General features: G+C 40.5%; 1 long non-coding RNA gene across 1 annotated transcript; it reads left to right on the top strand.

Annotated features, from left to right (window-relative positions):
• The first annotated feature begins 2,621 nt into the window (after nucleotides 1–2,621).
• LOC113017954 (uncharacterized) lies at nucleotides 2,622–6,213 on the top strand. Its single transcript, XR_003271628.1, has 4 exons — nucleotides 2,622–4,609; nucleotides 4,706–4,768; nucleotides 4,883–4,934; nucleotides 5,051–6,213. It is a non-coding gene; the product is annotated as an uncharacterized LOC113017954 (long non-coding RNA).
• Nucleotides 6,214–9,331: the final 3,118 nt, after the last annotated feature.

Raw genomic sequence — 9,331 nt, 5'->3', positions numbered from 1 at the left:
AGCCGCACGTTTTGAGTGCTTCCTTTACATGCGTGTGTTCCTTCTTTTTTCCTTCAGGCTTAGAGGGAACATGTTCTGCCCGGTGGTGTAGGGTCCTAATTACTCCAAGTTTGTGTTCCAGAGGGTGATGGGAGTCAAAGAGGAGGTACTGGTCCGTGTGTGTGGGCTTCCGGTAAACTTCAGTGTTGAGGTTGCCGTTCTCTTCAATGTGCACAGCGCAGGAAAGGCAAACAGTTGTCCTTTGTGTCTTCCTGGTGAACTTGATGTTTTTATCCACAGCGTTAATGTGCGCAGTGAAGGATTCCACTTCTTGTGTCTTGATTTTGACCCAGGTGTCGTCCACATATCTGTACCAGTGGCTGGGTACTCTTCCTTTGAAAGAGCCAAGAGACTTCCTTTCCACTTCCTCCATGTAAAGGTCCATGTAAAAACCCTTGTTGTATTTAAATGTGTGGTGGTGAGGCAGAGGTCTAACAGAGTGCTAACAGTCTGATCGGGGGTGATCGCTTCTCTCTTCTTGTAGGCGTTTTAGGACGGTCTCCACTGCCTCAGTTGTAGGTATGCAAGTGAAGAGAGAGACTACATCAAAGGACACCACAGTTTCATCTGCCTCAAGTAAAAGTTTCTTTACCAAACCAAATCAAAGCAACTAGTACTGAGTCTCCCTGTTAATGTTGATCAAACAGTGTCATGAGAAATGTTCATCAGCACCATCATTAAAACTGACCAGTACTGTCTTGTGACATCACAGCTATCGGACTCAAAAACAGGTCATTGGCAGCTAAAGTCATATAACATACTGCCAAGAGATGAAAATACTGAAAAATGGTGAAAGCAAAGTTTTCAGCCATGAGATTATTGTTTATGCAATTTTAGGAAAAGATCATAATTAAAAAAAAGTCTATGCTACTGGGGATGGTAATACTGTTATTAAAAATATGATTAAAAACATAAAAACCGCTTGTCCACATTTTTTAAAGTTTATTTTAATCAGAATATGAATAGTGTAAAATTTGAGAATCTCTCAAGTCTTGAATGTTTGAATTCAGTGATGCCACGTTAAAAAATACAGATATTCAGTAAGATACAGTTTTTTTTCATAGGTGTTTTTTAACTAGACAGAATGACCAGTTGGCACAGATGCAAAGGAAATGTGCAGCTGAACACGTTACATATTTTGGGCTGGTTAATGAACAGCCTCCAATTATCTGCATCATACTCAAAATTCATTGCAAACCACAAGATCTTCAACATCAGTGCAATAAACAAAGTTATGATCGGTTTAATAGAATAGAACAAGATCCTCCTCACAATACATATTAATAAAAAAACTGTGTTCACTGAGGCAGGAAGTGCTCGTCACAGAGCCTACACCTAAATAACTCAAATGCTTCTTTTGTCAGATCCAAGTCTCACAGTCTCATATAAGTCATTTAACTCTGACGAGTGAACTCGAAATTTCAAGTTAGCCCTGGCAGTCAGGAAGTGCTGTGAAGTTACGTAATGTCCTTGTCACTCTTGAAGCAGAAGCGGAAGAAATTACGTAATTCAAGACTGGCAATGCTCACTAGAAATTTTAACTTATTTTACTAACTCAAAATTTTAACTTAACATCAATTTTTTTTCTTAAATTTCTACTTGTTAACTTGAAATGTTGAGTTATTCTTGGAGTTACTCTTTTGTTTCCAGTAGCAGAAACCAGCTTCCACAGAATGTTTCAGACTGGTGTCATTGGAAGGTCAGGGTAACTGATTCATGACGTACAAACTGTGTTTGTAACTCCACCCACAGCATTTTTCCAAACCCAAGCTCTTTCCCGTCTTCTTAGAGCCAATAATGTAAACTACACAACGTGTGTCACTGACATCATTAGAAGCATTAATGGTTTTTCTGTTTTTTATATTAATGACTTTGTCCTTGTGTCAACTCAGAAGACAGAAGGTTGTTTTTCTGACATCCAAAAAGATTTATTATTGTTAACAAACAAACAAACAAATAAAAAATAAATCCAGGATTGATCTCCTGAAACACTAAAATGTTTAAAGAATAAAAACTGAAAAGATTTAGAATTTAAAATTGTATGATTTACAAAAAAACCCCAACTATTTCCAGCACTATACAAAAGTCTTGGGTCAATCGTCACTTTTTAATATTTTGCTAGGAAAACGGGAAATAGGTTTAATCAATAGCTGCACCTAATTTACATGGAAAAACAGTACATGAGGCCGGCCTCGGATAAAGCGGATGAAGATGGATGGATACTAAAAGTAGCTGTAGATTGAGTATTTTTTTTTCTCTAATGGTTCAAATTTGATTTGTTTGTTGCTGAGTAGCTGTTAATCTTTGGGCGTTAAATGTCGTTGCTTTGTCCTTGGCTGCTGGTAAGTAAGGGATTCTTAGGTTCTTGATCCTTCCATCACAAATAGATGCTCTGAGGCACGAACCCCTTTCACTAGTAGCTTCTACTAGCCACCAGCTATAACAACTGCTTTAATAGTAGTTAAAGCTAAAATTAAGCATTAGAAACTGTTACAGCCGTTTTTATCTCCAGTTCTTTTCTTTCCTTTTTTACTTTAGCTTCTTTTTCCTGTAAAATTTGCTTTTATTTTAAGGCTCCTGATCTGGCTAACAGTGTCGCTTTCACCGACTCTGCCTTTAAACCACCAGATGATACACAATGAGACTACACTGTAGCCATTTTAAAACCATGCTTTGATCATAGCAGCATATGTGAGAGTCACCTTTTCATTTCTTTATTCCGCTTCATTAATGCTATTCTCAGTAATGATCGGCCATCTCGTCCAAGTGCAGTCTGCAAAGTCCTGAAAAGAAGCATCCTTGAAACTTTCAAGCAAGGTTGTTTGATCTTTGTTCATTTTTTCTTTAGAAACCTGTTGAAGCATCTCTTTAACACTGTTCACAGAAGTCTCCAACCTGCCGAACTCAACCATCGCTTTGTTTTATCTTGAATGTCATAACCCCAGAACGAGTTGACATAGGATTTTAAAATTCATACCAAAGGTGCAGTTTCTAAAATTCTTGGATAAGTTCACATAATACATGGCACTAGTCCAAGATGGCGGCCAACCAAACCGGTTTGACAACCGGTTTGACCGGTTTCGTGCGTGTGCTCATGCGCGTTCAGGTGTGGTGGGGGTATGGTTGTTCGTGTGGAAATACCACAGGGGATCAGAGGGGTTATATGAGTTTATAGGTTTTTAACGGGGTTTTAATTTAATCAAACCATAGGGTTTTTAATTAAACTATTTTTATCACTTAGGTGTATCGCAACATTCAGTTATGCATGTGTTCTTAAAAGCAATTCTTTGTTTCTTGTTTCATTCTTGGCGGAGTGGAAGCTGTTTTGGTTCACAGTGCGCCTTAACAAAGAGGGGGTGCTCTAGTCAAAAGTGTTGGTAATAGTGTTTTAATCACACTAATTTTCTAAATCTGACAATGTCTCAGCTTGCAGTGAGGCATGCATTTTATTTGATAAATGGCACAAATGGGAATTTCTTCTGAATGGGTGATGTCAGCATGTTCACAAGCGTTTCATTTAATCAAACCCCTAGTTTTAATTTAACTAGTTTTTCTTTCCAGGGTTGATGCGATCATTTTATTTAAAAATCGGGATTTCGGAATGTTGAACTAAGAGTGAGACAAAGCCAGCCAGCTAGTTTTTAACACAGTAAATGTCACAAATAGCATTCAGTCCCTTAGAAAATAAATGCTATAAGCAGCCAGTATCGCTCTTTTCAAACTAATCGTCTTTTAAATACACTCATTTTGTGATTCTGGTGTCACACCATGCACCGATGCAAGCATTTTATTTATTTAAAAACGGATCAAACGGGCCATTTCTTCTGTAAGGGGTTTCATGGTTTCAGAGTAGTTTTTAACACAACAGATAGTCGCAAATAACATTCAGCCCTTTAGAAAATAAACGCTACAGTGATACTTCTAAAACCAGTCGCCCAGACCCGCTCCAACTTTTCAACAGCTGGCTAATTGTTTGAATTTGTTCAGGATTGCAAAAGCCCACCGCTGGGTATCACTAGTTGAGAGTACCATGCGAACAAGGGCCCAGCCTATTGTTTAAAGTGGCCGGTATTGGCTCTTTTTGTAATTCCTCGACAAGGTAAATGGGGCAGGTGTAGCTACCAATCGGGTGGCGACCCCGCCTATTGTCTGAAGTATCGGCTCCTTTGTAATTCCTTGAGAAGACAAAAGCCCTGAAGGGTCTCATTTAAATTGGTTGGAGACATACCTTTTCTTTTTGGAAACACCCACCCTATATAAAAAAAACACGCTCAGAGCCCGAAACCCTGAGCCATTTACGCCTCAAGATTCGCTGCAGGGCACACCATTTTCTTTGCGATCATCAACACTAACATTGTTCTTTATAACATGGACATGTAAACGGTAAGTAAAACAAAACCTATTATTGGATTTTTAAAAAGTGTTATGTTAACATATTATAGGATATTCAAACGATTTTTTTTCCTAAAACAAAAGCTTAATTTTTAGGAGTTCGGGAGAACGGCCCAGGGCCCTTTTCTTTAGAAACGGGCGCTTTTACAGCTGGAACTAGTTCTCTAACAGGCACAAGGTGTGTACAGCATTACTGGGTTTTTAAACGTATGTATGTTTTAAACTAGCGATTGTTTTAAATGATGTAATAACGTTTTTGTTTGATTTGTTCCAGGGTTAACAAACTGAGCAGGAAAACATTCAGACACCGCGACCACAGAGCCCAACCTTACATCAGGTGTGTATACAACGGGATGTATAGTTGTGTATTATTTTTTAAAAAGAAAAAAAAAATTTAAAAGGGGTTTAAACAATTACAAATGTTCTAAACTGACCGTTTTACACACGCCAGAGAACCGTGTGTGTGGAGGAGCAGGACCATCCCGAATAACGCACACTACAAGGTAAGCATAGGCATATATAAATTAGATAAAAAGAGATAGAGAGGGAGACACGCTTATTCAGTTTGAAATGGGTACATGTATAAAATGTTTTAACACATGTCTATCTATCTTCACAGACTGCAGAACAGCACCCCTCCTCATAATGATCAGGACACCATACGATTCCAGACGTTTTTGGAATGTTTAAGCAGTATCGACCTCCCAGAACAACAAAAACCTGGAGCTTTGTGCAACAGTGGAGAGTCAGAACAGATCTTCATCAGCGAACCTGCAACACCCCCGAGTGAGTGGCTACCTCGTGATTTCTCTGATGTTTTTGAGTACAGTATATCAGATTTTGATCTAGTTCATATACCCACCACCCCAGAATGTGTCAGAAAGAGCGTTGATTCACACATAGATTTCGAAGAAGGCGGCATAACAGACTCTCAAATATCAGCGGCGTATGATGCTTACATGAAGCTTCCAGACGCTCAGCCTACTGAACAAAGTCATATAGCTTCAATAGCTGATAAATTATGTTTGATTGAAGCTAGACTCAATCAATACCACCAAGAAGCACAGGTACAAAGGCAACAGTTTACCAAATTCATAAACAAAGTGTGTAGTACATTAGACAACATCTGCAGCAAAATTTCAAGTCCCTGACTTTTAAAATCCAGACCATGGACCCTCCAAATAAATTATTTAAACATAATAACGGAACCTCCACTCCTGTTAGATGTTTTGACTTAGAGACTTTTATGCAGTGGGCTGAAGAAACAGATAAAAAATTAGACAATATTATAGCTAGACTTAATAGGGTGCCTGCATCAGCCTCATCTGATACACATCCTTGTCAGACTGTTCCTACGTCTGCTATTGCTGATGGGGCTATTGTTGCTAATAATAGTGATAGTACAGCAGGTGTTGCTCGGGCCGTTGCTGTTACTGATGCTAACCATATAGCTTGTGCTGCTGGTGATTTTGCGTCTGATGCACAATCTAGCCGGGTCACCTCTGCTGCAGCTACTGCAGTTGTTATTGAGCCTGTTACCGCTTCTACTATTACTTCAACCACACATGCGTGTCCGGGCTCCGCTGGTGATGCTGCAACACCACACACACCCTCAATCATTGTAAATTTCTCACAAACAGATACTACTGTAATTGAGCCCGTTGTGCAGTCTGGGTCCGGCAGTCGCTCTCAGTCACACATTAGAGAGATATCTAATTTTAATGCTCGCGAATTGCGTGAACGCCTTGATTTTAGAGGTATAAGTCTCGATCATCCAGAACAAGTGCCTGCGCGAGTGCTTAGCCAATGAGATAGACAGAGCTGTGGCGGGATCCCAATAGGGCAGTGTTCTAAACGTGGTCCTGCGTGGCCCCTCGCTGGCTTCAGATGTTCAGGCTGTTTTAAACGCTGATGATCGGTATGATCCGGAGCTGTTTCTCGATCAAATTGCACAAGTTATGCAGAGTAATGATGAATCTATCGGTGATGATGAATTAGAGTTTATTGTCACGGTAGCTCAGAACAGTAGTGGTGGGTCTCGCTTAAGACTGGTGCACATACCTTATGATGAGATTCTCTGATGATCCCCTGTGATCATATGAAACATTGCATGCACTGTGGCACCACATATAGAGAATCCAAGAAATTGCCACACAAATGTGCGCAGCCTGGATGCGAGCACTGCCGCGAACCTAAATTAGCAGGAGACTCCGACCATCAGTGTTTCATACAGCCTGTTGAAAAACAGAAGCCTAACGATAAATACATTTTATATGATTTTGAGACGCGGTACCACAACGGTAAACACGAGGCTAACTTTGTGTGTGCGTCTGATCTGAAGGGCAATAAGTTCAGATTGAATACATTAAAGTGTGTGGAGGCGTTTGTGCAGCATTACAGACGCCCAAGGTTTCGTGGGTACACTTTCATAGCACATAATGCATCTGGCTTTGATAACTACATACTCCTCGAGTACTTTGTCAGACAGAGCATAACACCTAGTGTCATAATGAGCGGCAGCCGTGTGATTTTAATGCATGACAGGGACTATGACCAGCGGTGGATTGATTCGTTCAGCTTTTTGCCCATGGGCCTTGCCAAAATACCCTCTGCTTTAGGTTTTCAAGACCTGCAGAAGAGCCATTTCCCACACAGGTTTAATACGAGGGATAATGAGCGTTATGTGGGCCCATACCCAGATCCCTCCTTCTACGGCTATGAGCACATGTCTGAAAGCGATAAGGTGCAATTCATGGAATGGTACCAGGTTGCCTCGCAGAATCCCTTTGATTTTCAGGCTGAACTCAGGCGTTACTGTGTTAACGATGTTGATGTCCTGCGTAAAGCATGCAGCATTTATCGTGACACGCTACTGGGTTGTACTCAAGTTGATCCATTCACGTATACCACCCTGGCTGCATTTAGTATGGGTGTGTATAAAACGCTGTTTCTGCCTAGAGACGCGCTCGCTCTCACGGGGCATACGTTGAGCAGAACAAGACGTTTTCTAACGTCACTGTCTGAAGACCGTGGTTTTTTAAAACACACCAAAAAAGAACACCCCTGGTGGACCGCTGCGACATAGTACACTAAAAAAAAATAAAGAATAAAAAAAAACAAATGGTAAATGGTAAATGGCCTGTATTTATATAGCGCTTTTCTAGTCCCTAAGGACCCCAAAGCTCTTTACATATCCAGTCATCCACCCATTCACGCACACATTCACACACTGGTGATGGCAGCTACATTGTAGCCACAGCCACCCTGGGGCGCACTGACAGAGGCGAGGCTGCCGGACACTGGCGCCACCGGGCCCTCTGACCACCACCAGTAGGCAACGGGTGAAGTGTCTTGCCCAAGGACACAACGACCGAGACTGTCAAATTAACAAATTAAAGGGGGGTCCTGTAGAGTGGTTGGATTTTTGAATTCAGGTTTTTTTCTTATTGCAGAAATTGTTCTTCTGCTAAAAATATTTGCTGTTTGGTGTTTTTCTACTGTTATGGGGTTTTTTTTTCACTTATTGCTGCTAAATTGTTTTGTTTTCTTTTCTTTTCTTTTATTACTGTTAAATATTTTATGTCTTTTTTTACTGGTTAATGTTTGATGTTTTTTATTTATGTTTAAACAAAGTATGTTATGAATCTATATATGTATATATATATATATATATATATATATATATATATATATATATATATATATATATATATATATACGAGATTTGATAATAAATACCATTGACTCGATTAAATCATGCTCTCATGTTGTTTTTATTATTACTCTCATTAGTACATATCAGTATCCACATTGCACACACACATAATCACTGCATACAGCAACAGGTTGTATGTTGTTGACAAATCGACACACCATAGCATCATTACAAATTAAATTAGACCCATACATGTTAAGCAGGCGGGCATAAGATACACCATTTTGCATATGATATAAAAAAAAATACACAATGTTGACCGCATGTGATGGAGAAGTCCTTCTGCACTTGTTTTCCTGAATATAAAACAGTGGAACAGTTTTTTAGAAGAAACATCTTTATTGCTGGGGGGAAACTGTCTAACGAGTGTCTGTGAAGGTTCTCAGTCATCCAGGTCATCGTAGTCAAAGGAGCTTGCAAAGAAAAGCGTCTGGACTTCTTTAAGTTACTTGAAGACGTTTCACCTCTCATCCGAGAAGCTTCTTCAGTTCTAAGGTCAAATGGTGGAGAGTCCCAGATATAAACCTAGTGGGAGTGACCCCCCACAGAGGGACAAAAGGACCCCCTGATGATCCTCTAATCGCCTGAGCCAAGGTGTGAAACTGGGTGTGGGTCCCAATCAGCCAGAGTTTCGGGTGGGTTCATTGTGAAACCTGGCCCCACCTTATCATGCAAATTCCTGAGATCAGATGGCCCAGGATGTGAGTGGGCGTTAAGGCGTCTGGGAAGGGATCTCAAAACTGGATTATAGATGGCAGAGAGTTGGTGTCGTAAACCACCGCCTCTGTTCAAAGATGGTCGCTCACAGTGGACATAGATGGCTTCTTTCACTCCTCTTTCAAACCATCTGTCCTCTCTGTCCAAAATGTGAACATTAGCATCCTCGAAAGAGTGTCCTTTATCCTTAAGATGCAGATGGACTGCTGAGTCTTGTCCTGTGGAGGTGGCTCTTCTATGTTGTGCCATGCGCTTGTGAAGTGGCTGTTTGGTCTCTCCAATGTAGAGGTCTGAGCATTCCTCGCTGCACTGTACAGCATACACCACATTGTTAAGTTTGTGTTTTGGTGTTTTATCTTTCGGGTGAACCAGTTTTTGTCTGAGCGTGTTGCTGGGTCTGAAATGCACCGGGATGTCATGCTTGGAGAAAACTCTCCTGAGTTTTTCTGACACACCGGCTACATAGGG

The sequence above is a fragment of the Astatotilapia calliptera genome, chromosome 3 (assembly GCF_900246225.1).
Source record: "Astatotilapia calliptera chromosome 3, fAstCal1.2, whole genome shotgun sequence".
Lineage (NCBI taxonomy): Eukaryota > Metazoa > Chordata > Actinopteri > Cichliformes > Cichlidae > Astatotilapia > Astatotilapia calliptera.
This window is presented reverse-complemented; position numbering and strand designations above follow the sequence as displayed.